Source organism: Rhinatrema bivittatum, chromosome 4, assembly GCF_901001135.1.
Source record: "Rhinatrema bivittatum chromosome 4, aRhiBiv1.1, whole genome shotgun sequence".
Lineage (NCBI taxonomy): Eukaryota > Metazoa > Chordata > Amphibia > Gymnophiona > Rhinatrematidae > Rhinatrema > Rhinatrema bivittatum.
This window is the reverse complement of record NC_042618.1, coordinates 53,130,979-53,144,015: the sequence shown is the minus strand read 5'-3', so window position 1 is coordinate 53,144,015 and position 13,037 is coordinate 53,130,979. Positions and strand designations below refer to the sequence as shown.

At 44.4% G+C, this 13,037-nt stretch overlaps 1 protein-coding gene across 3 annotated transcripts in view; it reads left to right on the top strand.

The window, feature by feature from the left end:
* The first annotated feature begins 313 nt into the window (after positions 1–313).
* Positions 314–13,037, top strand: part of SYNE2 (spectrin repeat containing nuclear envelope protein 2) — a 799,865-nt gene continuing 787,141 nt past the window's right edge. For all 3 annotated transcript variants that reach the window (XM_029598126.1, XM_029598125.1, XM_029598127.1), the window contains exon 1: positions 314–398. The gene's annotated coding sequence lies outside the window, so the exon portion shown is untranslated. The remainder of the gene's footprint in view (positions 399–13,037) is intronic.

Genomic DNA, 13,037 nt, shown 5'->3' with positions numbered 1-13,037 from the left:
TAGGGAAGCAAAGTTTAACCTGAGAATATCTTCAACCTGCCTAAATAATGCACGTGACCAAAGGAGTTACAGCGTCCTACCCTTCACGAGAAAGTCCCCCAGTACTTTTTCTTTTGGATTTTGGTAGCGTGCAAAGAGGCAGGAGAATGGAGAGGAAAAAAAAGAAGTATTCATTGCTTTCTTGTTTTACAGGCATAGAATGAAAGACCGACAAGAGGGGAGACAGGAAGGTAGGGAAAAGGCGGGAGGAGGGAGCAGGTAGCGGGGAGGAGAGAAGGGATGGGGGGCGGGGATGGGCGGAGAAACGCAAGGAGGCCGAAGAGCTGGGCGGAAAGTTGGGAAAGGAGCGCCGACGCTTTCAGCGAGCGAGCAGCGAGGTTCCCGTGGTTGCTGCCAGGGTGAGTATTTCCCGCCGTCGCCCTGTGCTCGTTGACGGGTCGGGGGTTTTCCGGTGCGCTGGCTCGGGTGGGGAGCACCGTGAGCGTGTGCCACAGCCCGGGGTAACCCAACGGGACGTGCAGCCCAATGTAGTACTTTCTGCCACTCTGGCCCGCTTGCACTTTTTTTTTTTTTTTTTTTTTTTAAGGAAGGGGCTTCTTGTGTCGTGCCCTACCCCGCGTCCGGACTGGGACTTTGGGGGGGGGGGGGGGGGGGATCGCGAGGAATGTAAAAATCTCCGCCGTAGTGACGCGATTGTATTATCCTGCCAAGGCGGGAAAGCTGAGAGGTTGGAAAGTTTGGGAAGAGGCAGGTTTAATTTCTATATGGCGGGCAAGAGGACTGAAAGCAATAACAAGCTCGAGGGTGTTGCATTAAACACTAAAAAAAGGTGCAGCTTGCTTGTACCAGTAACTCGTATGCAGACGCTGTGCCTGCGCATTCGCTGGACTGCTTCCTTGGACATGTCTCTTGCTGATCCCGCCATCCCTCTTCTCCTGTCTACTTCATTCTGTTTTCTCTCAGATTCAGATAACTGTATTATTGGCATGACAGTTTCACATGGGTTGCCAAAATAATTATACAGCATGCTTACAATATAAGGTTAGGAGAAGAAAGGGACAAATGGTAATGTGTTCCTCTGTCTGCCTCCCCTCCCAGTTCCTTTTATCTCTCACCCGTAACCAGACTACTTCCTCCAGCAGTAAATTCTACAGCTTGCGGTTACAATCCTGAATGCCTTGGTGGGCAGATTGGAAGGATCATCTGGGCTTGAATGCCGTCATTTACTTAGGGCTAGGACAGGCGTATCAGGCACCCTAGGGGGATAATCTTCAACCTTGTGCCCCCCTCCCCTCCCCTCCACCTATTGGCAGCTGCTCCAGCACAGGTAGGGATGTACATTCGTTTAAACGAAATAGACAATTTTGTTGCCATTTTCTATTTCATTTTGTTTCGGAGTGCCTTGAAATGAAAAATTAAATGACAATGTTAGTGCGCACTGACCAAAAATGTTACTAATAAGTTAGAAAGCGTCAACTGGGGGATCAGTTTGTTAGATAGTGGTATGGTTTTGCATTCCCATTGGCTGTGCCTTAGTTACTTGTTTGTATTGTCAAGGTGGTGTTTGTGGGGGGATGGCCAGTATCAAGTAACAAATGTAAACAAACAAGTGATATAATAATAACATTAAGTTCTAGTCAGCAAAAGCATGTAATGCAAATGCATATTTTCAATTTTAGGAAAGGGGTCCTGGCATTTTGGGATATGCATACTTTGAATTCCCCTGGTGAGTGTCTGTGTGTTTGGGAAGGGGGTGGGGAGTGACGGGTGAATGTATGGGGTGACAGGTGGGAGAGAGACTGGTTGGGGTGATGACTGTTGAGAGAGAGGCAGCTGATATGTGGCGGTTGACTGGTGAGAGGGGGAGTGACTGGGCTGATTGTATGGGGTGACAGGTGGGAGAGAGACTGGTTTCGATGGTGACTGGTGAGAGAGGCAGCTTGTTTTGTATGTGGGTGACTGGGGAGAGGAGAGGTGATATGGTGATCATGGGATGTCATGTGGGAGAAAGAGGCAGCCTGGTATGTGTGGGGGTAACTGTATGGAGTGACAGATCACCCTTTGCACACACCAGGCTGTCTCTCTCTCACCAGTCACCACCCCATTCAGTCTCTATCCAACCTATCAACCCATACATTCACCACCCCCACGCACAGACATTCACCAGGGGAATTCAAAGTATGCATGTCCCAAAATGACAGGGTCCTTTTCCTAAAATACCAAGGGATTGGCACATTCAAAATATGCATTTGCATTACATGCATTTGCTGACTAGAACTTGTTGCTATTATTTATTTCATCACTTGTTTGTTTATGCAATGTTACCAGGCACTGGCTATCCCCCCACAAACACCACCTTGCAGTCTTGGTAGCCCAAAGAAGTAACTAAGGAGACAGCCAATGGGAATGCAGAACCATACCTCTCGCTAACGAACTGTTCCCCAATTGACACTTTGAAAATGTTACAATAATTTAAAGTTAATGAGCACTAACTCTGAAATTAGAGAAACCCAAAATAAACACCCCCCCGAATCATTTTAAAAACAAAATCAAACAGATAACAAGAAACAAAAATGACATGAAAAAAAATCAGTGCACATCCCTACTCCCTGCTGCTGCTGCTGCCAGCAGCTCTGGTACAACGCTCCGTCTGCCAGCAGCTCTGGTACAACACTCCTTCCTTTGGTGGTAGTGACAGTCTCTCTTTTTCTCCACCCAGTCTTCCCAGCAACTACCCTTTTGCCTCCTTTCTTTTTTTTCTGTTTTCTTTCCCAGCATTTATCCTCCTTCCACCCACTTTCTCAGTATCTATCCCCCCTGTTTCTCTCCCCGTGCCTGTCCTCCCTCAGGTCAGCTTAGCAACATGAGTCTTTGTCACTGCTCTCTCTGTTCTGTACCAGTACAGTGAGAATTTTCAATCATGGGCCTGCCCTTCCCGCTGCTGTTGATCTTGCAGTGCATGAGGTCAGCGGCAGAAGTGCCAGCCCATAGGGTCTGAACATTCTCATGTTGCTGATTATAAAGCAGCAGGGACCAACAGCGAGGGTTCCTGCTGGTAGGGTCTGGGGAACACCACCAGCTACACTGCTTGAACTGGCAGACCCGCCATCTCTTCCCTTGGCGTGAACTGGGGATTCCCGTTGGCTACACTGCTCGGCCTGATAGCTGCTACTGCGACGTTTCCTCTGACAAATCCTATGCAGCAATATTTCTGCCCCCTTCGCCCCCTACAAATTTTGGTGCTCTAGGTGACTGCCTAGTTTGCCTAATGTAGAGCTGGCCCTGCATTTACTATGTTATTTTAATAGTATTTGTTTCAGTCAAGGCACATTCTTAAATTTGTTTTAGTTTCATGGAGTGTCCTCTAACCTTAGTAGTGTTTTGAAAGAGTAAATAACCGTATCCTATTAACTTGTTCCTCCCTGCTGCCATTCCTGATTTTATAAACCTCTATCATATCCTATCGCTGTCATCTTTTCTCTGGCTGAAGAGCCCTAACCTGTTTAGCCTTTTCTTCATAAGGGATCCCCCTTTATCCTTTTTGTTGCCTCTCTCTGTACCTTTTTTGGTTTTCCTATATCTTTTCCCTGATGGGCCAACCAAAAATGGCATGTAATACTCAGGGTGTGGTCATACTATAGATCTGTATAGAAGCATTATGATATTCTTTTCAAGTTTTCTATTCCTTTCTGAATAATTTTCAACATTCCATTTGCTTTTTTACCTCTGCTGCATGCTTTGCAGATGAATATAATGCGTCGACCTTAATGATTCCAAGGTTCTTTTCCTGGGTGGTGACTTCTAATATGGAATCCAGCATTGGGTACATATAGTTGGGATTACTTTTCTGATATGCATCATTTTATACTTGTCCACATTAAATGTCATCTGCCAGTTAAATACCTAGTTATTCAGTCAAGTTCCTCCTGCGATTCTTCACCCTTAGCTTTTGTTTTAACTTAATCAAATTTGCATATAAACACAAAATCATTATTATTTCCTTGTTCAGTCATTAATAAGTTTGTTAAGCACTAGATATACTACAGATCCTTGGGGGTACTCCACCGTTCGCCTTTTGCTATTGGGAAAACTAACCATTTAGTCTTACTTTGTGCCATTTAACCAGTTACTAATCCGTGATAGGACATTGCTTCCTATCTCATAACATTTTAATTTCTTCTGGAGTATGCCATGTGGAACGTTGTCAAATGCCTTCTGAAAAACCAGATATGCTATACTCAGCGATCTCATTGTTCTCTGCATGCTTATCTACACCAAAAGAATTCTAATATGTTAGTAAGGCATGACTTTGCTAAATTCATTCTAGTTCCTCTGCCATGTTTATCCTTATATCTAGTAATTCTGCTCTTAACAGTAGTTTCTATGATTTTGCCCTGCGCCATCAGGCTTATTGGCTTTAGTTTTCTGGATCACCCCAGCCTTTCTCTTTTTTTTTTTTCTTTCATTTTTTTAAATTGGTAGTACACTGGCTTTCCTCCAGCTTTCAGGTACAGTAGCAGATTTTAATGATAGGTTATATATTTCAGTATTAGGTCTGAAAGTACATATTTTAGTCTCTTCAGAAATCTGGGGTGGATAACTATCCACCACGGATGATTTGCTACTATTTAGATTTTCAGTTTGCTCTGGCACCTCCTCCTCATTCACACAGATTTGCTTCATTTCCTTTGAATACAATCGCCTAAAAAGGATGGTTCCGGTGTTGCCTTTGTACTAATGCAAATGGTTTCAAGGTTTATTCTGCTTGACATGATGTTTTGTCCTCCTGATGCAGCTTACTGCGAATATATATGTGTCAGGGGACGTTTGCATTCAAGACCATGTCGTTTTGAAGTATTATACTAAAATAAAGGACCTTCTTGATTCAACAATTAAAGACTATTGAAATCTGCATTTACATTCCCAGCTTTGGGGATTTACATTATTTTGAATTTACAAACCACCTCATCTTTTTCCCTGTTGGTATCTACCTAACTTCCTCTGGCGTGGAGGAGTAGCCTAGTGGTTAGAGCAGTGTGCTACAAACCAGGAGACCAGGGTTCAAATCACTTTACCCTCCATTGCCTCCGGTACAAACTTAGGACTAGATTTTCTATTATTTATTTATTTTTATTTATTTGAGTTTTTTCTATACCGGCATTCACGGAGTTCGTATCATGTCGGTTTACATAAAACAAGGGGTGATCAATAAATTATAAACGTACTTAACTATAACATGAGTATACATTTTACAAAATATAACAAATTATAACAAGTGCGCAGAAAAAGCAGTTACAATAAAACAAGGATGGTTCTAACTGGGAGTAGAAGAAGAGGATGATAGAAGTTTAACAAGAAGTAGAACGTGCAGTGGTTGGTAAGTCTGTATCAGTTTATTGGGTGATAATCAGTCTTGCTGTATTTGGCGGTCGAGCATCAGTCAGGGTCCGGAAAGGACCCTGACTGATTATTATCACAGTTATTATTATCACAGTGCTCCCTGAATTCGGCGGTAACGGGGGGGAGGGCCTGAAAAAGCCGGCATCGATCGCACCTCCGCGGTGCTATCGCTGCCAGCTTTCGCACCCAATAGTGCCATCGTAAAAGGTGGTGCTATTGGGCGCGAAATGGGCAGCGAAAAGGGTTTTTACCTTTTTGCCGTCTGCGATGTCTTCGTGGCGTCCACCCCGGTGGCACCCCGACTCCTCCCCCTTTTAGTGATCGCATGCGAAAAGGGACTTTTCGCATGCGATCCCTTTAGAGAATGACCCCCTAAGATTGTAAGCAGGTCCTCTATGCCAGTGGTCCCCAATCCTGTCCTGGGGGCCCACCAGCCAGTCGGGTTTTCAAGATATCCACAATGAATATGCATGAGAGAAAATTTGCATGTTATGGAGGCAGTGCATGCAAATTTTCTCTCATGCATATTCATTGTGGATATCTTGAAAACCAGACTGGCTGGTGGGACCCCAGGCCAGGGTTGGGGACCACTGCTCTATGCCACTTGTGAGGTTCAGGACCTTTGACAGTTACAAGTCCCACTCCATCCCACAGTAACGCAGAGGTTTTATTCCAGAGAGCACTTAATATGGTATGAACAGTGTTTGACTTAAATTCTGCAGGGCAGCAATAAATAACTGGCTACCTTCTCAAAATAAGTAAACATATAAACACACACAGGCCTCTTCTGGAACCACACAGTTCAACCCCTCTAGCTATCAAGTTGCTTGAAACCCCATTTGCATGAAATTTAATGGGACAAGCCCAACATGGGTTTAGCCAAGGGAAGTCTTGCCTCACTAATCTGCTACATTTTTTTTGAAGGCGTGGATAAAGGCGAGCCAGTTGATATAGTGTATCTGGATTTTCAAAAAGCATTTGACAAAGTACCTCATGACAGACTCTTGAGGAAATTAAAAAGTTGTAAGATTTTGTGAACCCTTGTTACTGTGGTAAGGTTAGCTCAACCTAGCTGTCTGACCTAAGCTAGGAAGAGACAAGTCCGGAGCTTCACCAAATACTAACCCTTTTCCCTTTAGGTTGGGTTCCAGGGCCGGCAGGTCTAAGTCGACAGTCTCTAGGAAGGAGAAAGAAGAGAGTGTAGATTCAGTATCTGGTAAGGGTTAGAGGCAGGCTGCAAGCAAGAGTTGTTGAAGTCCATGCTAAATTCAAATCCAGTAGTCAGTCTGAGGCAAGAGAAAGAGGCAGGGAGAAGGACTGACATGGATGGGCAGGAAGGAAGGCATGGGCTAGATGAGACAAGGTGGAGAGGCGAGGCAAGTTGGGCTGGAGAGACAAAGTAGGCACAGGATCAGGAATGCAGGAAGAGCAGCAACTCAGTATATACCGTAGTCCTGGGGGAATTCTGCACTAATGTGGAATGCAAAATTTGTGCAGAATTCCCCTTTCCTGTAGATTTTTCCCCTTCGCTTGCAGAATCTAGGTCAGGCGCACTGGATGCAATGCAGCTGTGCTTGCAGCCCAGCTCCACCAGACTGCCCGAGAGATGACACCAGGGGAGAGAGAGAGAACTGTACAAGGGAGAACATGACTATATATCTACCACTGTAAGAGGGGCATTTTCAATTCAGGGTGGATTGGGTGGGGGTGGTGCTACATTGGTCTGTCTAAGTGAGAAAAATGTGAAGGCTCTTTGTTTTCTGTACTATTATTTAAATGAAAATACTAGATAATTTGCAAAAAATATTAATTTGACAAATGTGCAGAATTTTGCAGAATTTTGGAAATATGCATGCAGAATTTTCAATATTTTTGCACAGAATTCCCCCAGAATTAATACAGGATGCAGGCGACCCGTTGCTGAGGCAAAGGGAGAAAATCCTGGAAGACCCTGTGGTAGCTTGTGTGGTGAATGGCTTGATAACAGCTAGAGGAACAACAGATAGACTCTGGCTGGTTGCTTAAGTGCACTTTATTTGCAGTGGGATTAATTTCGAACAGTCTGGCCGCACGCCTTCCCTTCAGTTAACACAAAACAATATTGCTCACCTTGCTTCAGGTATGGCACAAACCTTTACTCTTGAAGTCCTTATAATTGGTAGTTCTCACTCTCTGCTTCCCGGGGCCTCCCCAAGCTCTCTCTGCCCTGCCAACTTAACCCCTGGCTAAAGGGAACTCCCCTGGACCAAAATCTCTTGCAATGCTGATCCTTATGGAGGACTGGGCCAGCTACCTGTGACCGACCCTTTGAGGTGGTTTGAGGGAGTTTCCTATGGACTCCCTCACATACCCTCCCCCTCAGCTTGGCCTTGATGGTCGAGCATCCAGCCATGTCCAGGCAAACTACTGGCTCGACCTGAAGGGCCCCTCCCTTCCGGGTGGATTACCCTGGTTATCCATGAGCAGACCCCACAGGGTTGAAAACTGGGGACAATCTCATCCCACGATTATTGGATATGGGAGTTCAGGAAAGACACCCGCTTCCATACACTGGCCTATCCTGCTGGAGTTGTTAACAGGTTCTGACTGATTGGATATTTCTGTTTATCCCTGTGTTTACCCGCTAGTATGTCTTTCCTCTTGTGGCTGATATGCTCCTCCTGAAACAAGTCCTTGTGAACAAGTCTTTCCATTCCTCGAATTCCTCCATCCAGTTGACTTGGATTTTAAAGTACTTGAGTTTTGCATGAGGAGTATCTATGAAGTTGGAGCTTTGACCAAGCATGGTACCATTCTCACTCCCAGTCGTCATGTTCATTCTGGGGCCCGAGCCCCGCCTCTGGTTCTCTTTCATGTTGCCTTGCCACTGTGTTCGCCACTCCATGTCTTTGCGTTAGAGACATCCTTCCTCCATATAGTCCTCTGCCAAACACAACAAGCAAGTTTGTGGAGTAGGTCGCCCCCTCGTCAGCCCGTTAATATGGGCAATGCTGTTCTCTGTGCAAAGGGCACAGAAGGAAAAAGGCATTCACCGCCCGCCGGCCCCCCCCCCCCCCCCCCCCCCCCCCCCATTCCTAGGCTGTTCCAACCTCCTTGGTTCCCATTTTCCTTTGACTTGAGGATCACCCGTTTAGGAGATTTGCTTTTCCCCCCTTGTATTTCACCTTCTAATGTCAGCTGGGTTGCTAGGCCGGCATCCATAATTCCACTTCCCTTATATTGATGGTCCCTTGTCAATTGACCTTTCCGACCACAGTAAAGCTTGTGGAAGGGCCTGTGCTCTGGGCCTGGAAGACGAACTAGTTAGCTTGGATGAATGCTTCTGGGGAGCTTCATTCTCTGCATTTCACCAGGGGGTGGCATGGGTTGCTTTTCTAGCCTCCTTAGAATTCGGGCATTAATTGCACCTGATGGAAGGCTTCCGTCACTTCTAGGGCTCTTTCCAATGTGAGGCCTGTGTGACTGCAGACCCAGTTCCACATGAGGCAGTCAAGCCAGTTCAGGAACTGCTCTAGAAGCACCTGTTGGGCTACATCTAGTCTGATCTTTGCTTCCGGCTACAACCATTTCCAGCCGGCATCTTTTAGGTGGTAAAAGAGATTGCAGCCTGGGGAGAGCGCCTGAAGGGCACCCCGCTGGAAATGCTGCTGGTATGTTTCTGAGGTATACCCAGCTTTTGCCAGGATAGCAGCCTTGACCGCTGCATAGGTGGCCCTCCCATCCGGGTTAGCTGCTTGGAAAGACACTTGACTTCTACCCATGAGCAAGTTCGCCAGGTAGGTTATCCAACTTATTTCGGGCCAAGCTGACAGCCAGGCCATCCTTTCAAAGTTTTTTTTTCGGAAGACCTCAGAGTCTTCGCCAGCCTTCGTTTTAAACAGGATATGTGAGTTGCGGTTGCCTGTGGCATCTTGTCCAAAGCAGTCTGTACAGCCTTTGCAATCCTAAGAAATACTGTGCTTTGCTGCAACATCTGCACTTAAAGTGCCTGCTGTTGGTTAGTCTGGGCTTGCAGGGCATTTTGCAATTGTTGCTGGCCTGTGGTAAGGATTTGAATCACCTGCTCAATCTTCCTTTCTTACTGAGCTGCCTTCCAATTCTGTATCTTTCTGGGGCTAGTAGAACATGGACAAAACAACAACAACAAAAAAACCTGCTGGCCTATCCAGCCCTTAATTACTCCTTGACCCTTGACCTGTTGTACAAAAAACTAGGGTGACTAGGAGGCCTAGGAAAGAAAACCCTTTTCAGAGTGGTTTTTTTTTTTTTTTTTTGTGGCTGTGACTTCTATGCTCATCCCTTCTAGCAGCACCTTCTTTCCCAACCTATTCCTTTAAGCAGGGTACACAAAATGAGCTTTTCACTTTTCTCTGGAGGCTTTGGGTTCTCTCTCTTTGCCAGGCTTTTCTCTGGAGGCTTTGGGTTCTCTCTCTTTGCCAGGCTTAGAGAAAAATAATCCCCTGAACACCACCATATGTGGCTTGATAACAGCCAGAGCTGTTTCTCTAGCTGTTGCTTAAGTGCACTTTATTTACAGTGGGATTTACTTCGAACAATCTGGCTGCACGCCTTCACTTCAGGAAACACAAAACAATATTGCTCACCTTACTTCAGGTGTGGCACAGACCTTTACTCTTGGGAGGTCCTTGTAATCGGTAGCTCTCTTTCTGCTTCCCGGGGCCTCCCCAAGCTCTCTCTGCCCTGCCAACTTAACCCCTGGCTATAGGGAACTCCCCTGGACCAGAATTCCTTGCACTGCTGATCCTTAAGGAGGACCGGGCCATCCACCTGTGACCGACCCTTTATAGTCCTGAACAGGTGACATTGAGTGGCGCCGCCAGCATTTTCCCGCCGTGGGCCTTTTAAGACCTGCATGATCCAGCACGCGTGAGCCTCAAGGAGCACTGGGAGGGTGTGATGGTGGCGGCATTCTGAGCCATGGAGCACAAGTTGGTGGTGTCCCGCCGCAAGAGAGGGGCTGAGAGCTTGGTGGTGGCTTGTTGAGGGCTGCGGCTCGCAGGGCCTACCTTCAGGCTGCAAAATGTAATAAAAGTTATGGGATAGAAGGCATTGTTTGCTTGTTGGTTGAGAACTGGTTAAAATATAGAAAACAGAGAGTAGGGCTTATGGTGAATTTTCTTATTGGAGAAAGGTGGCTAAGGATCTATACTGGGACAGCTGCTATTTTTAACATATTTATAAATGACCTAGAGATATGAATAACAAGTGAGATGGTTGAATTTGCTGATACAAAATTATTAAAAGTTGTTAAATCATAAGAGGACTGTGAGATATTTCAAGAGGAACCTGCAAGACTGATGTTCCAAATGGCAGATGGCATTTAATGTGGACAAGTGCAAAGTGATGCACATAGGGATGAGGATCCAAATTATAGCTACATGATATAAGGTTCCACATTGACAGTAACTCCCAGGAAAAATATCTAGGCATCATGTGGATAATATATTGAAATCCTCTGCCCAGTATGTGGCAGGAATTGCCAAGAAAGCAAATATAATGCCAGGAATTATCATAATGCCTCTGTATCACTCCATAGTGTGACCACACCTTGAAAACTATATTCAAATCTGGTCACCACATCTCAAAAAAAGATATAGCGGGATTAGAAAAGATACAGAGAAGGGCAACCAAAATAATAAAGGGGATGGAACGATTCCCCTATGAGGAAAGGCTAAAGAGGTTAGGGCTCTTAAGCTTGGAGAAGAAATGGCTGAGGGGAGATATGATAGAGGTCTGTAAAAGGAGTGGATTGGAATGTTAAACGTGAATCGTTTTTCATTTTTAAAAAGTACAAAGACTAGGGGACATGAAATGAAGTTACTAGGTGATATATTTAAGACAAATGAGTAAAAATGTATTTTCTTCTAACGCTTAATTAAACTCTGGAATTCATTGTTGGAGGATGTGCTAAAAGTTGTTAGTGTAGCCGAGTTTAAAAAAACATTTGGACCAGTTCTTGGAAGAAAAGTTCATAAACCGTTATTAAGGTGGACTTGGGAAATTCAGTGCTTATTCTTGGGTTGAGCAGCATGGGATCTACCTACGATAATACCTCATCTAATACTTCTATAGAAGGTTTCCACCCTTTTGAGAAAAATCTGGGTAAACATTCTTCTCAAAATAAGAATATTTTGTATTGTATTACCCTAATTCTAAAGAGGGTTTTCTTAATGAGTTCCAGTGGTTGGCTAAACTAACTCTTACTGCCACCAGCAGATGGATAACTAAAAGTCCCCCTTTTATAGGTCTTGGTAAAAACATTCTTTATAGGAAGCCCTAATAAAATAACAGGCTCAATAGGTAATCCCAAAAATATTCTTACTCCAGTCCATCTTAATTATAGAAAAAGTTATCTCTCTGGTTTCTTTACAGATTGAAATGATTTACAGAACAAGTTCATTGAATGTGATTAAAAACATTTAATCTTCTCCACAATTTTGACAGCATGTTAGTATTGCCCCAACGGTCAAGGATGTTCCAATGTGCTGTGCCTCGAGGTGACGGTCCTCTTTGTGAGCAGAAAATAATTTGTGCTTTTTGAAAGGTTTCTTGTTTCAATTTTAATTTTGCTGCATTCCAAGCTAGACTTAGGGAGGGTAATCTTCAAAGGGATTTCTGTGGGTAGAATAGTCCTTTGCCTGATGAAATGTCCCTTTACTAAAATTACGTCATCGATATTTATGGGAAACCACACTCACGTGCGCACCTATAGGAATGGCATTCAAGGGGGTGGAGTCGGGCCGGGGTTGGGACTTACCTGCATTACCTCTTGATTTTAAAAAGCATGTATCCAAATTTCCTCAGCAAAACTACATACGCCAAATAGGTGTAATTGTGTGGTGTAATTTCGCCAGGATAATCTTAAAAGCAAAAGTTTGTGTGTGTTTGTTTGTACTTTTGCTTTGACAATTGGTATAAAATCTGCAGGGAAAAAAAAAGTACCTCACTGATTTAACATTGACTGACTGGAAATTATCTCCTTAACTGACATCTCACCTGAATTCAAATATTCTTGGGACCTAGATTCTAGTGTAGTTCTGCTTGCAAAACAGTTTTATATAATGGAGCTTGGAAGAATCACATACAATGAGGCTACCCCAGCCACAAGTGTAAATAACGTTAATCAACAATCAGAAGTAATATGTTACCTCCACAGAAGCTACGCTTGAAGGGGACTCGCTTGGTTCTGATGAGGGAGACCCCTCAAAGAAGCTCATGAAGTACTATTCAAAGCTTTTTAGGATATATTTTAATAGCAATATTGGTGCTATTGAGGCTATGTCTCTTGCAGTTTGCAGTCATAACAGTTATCTATCAAAGAATTGTGATGGATTTTGGTATTGTAATCTATGCATAGATTACTAATGGTTTACAGTAGTTGTAAACTTGGTACACATCAAAGGAGGTCTGACCAGTTCTTTCTGGACTGTCACGGAAAAAATTTACCCTCGAAACTAAGGAATTTGTCAGGGAATTTACATTACTCATATGTTCCCCACAAGACAGGGAAACCTTATCAATGTAGCTAAGAGGCTATTTTTATTTATTTTTGCAGGGGAGAGTGTGGCCTCAAATTTCATGCTCTGGCAGGGTAATGGATGTTTCGGAGGTGTAAA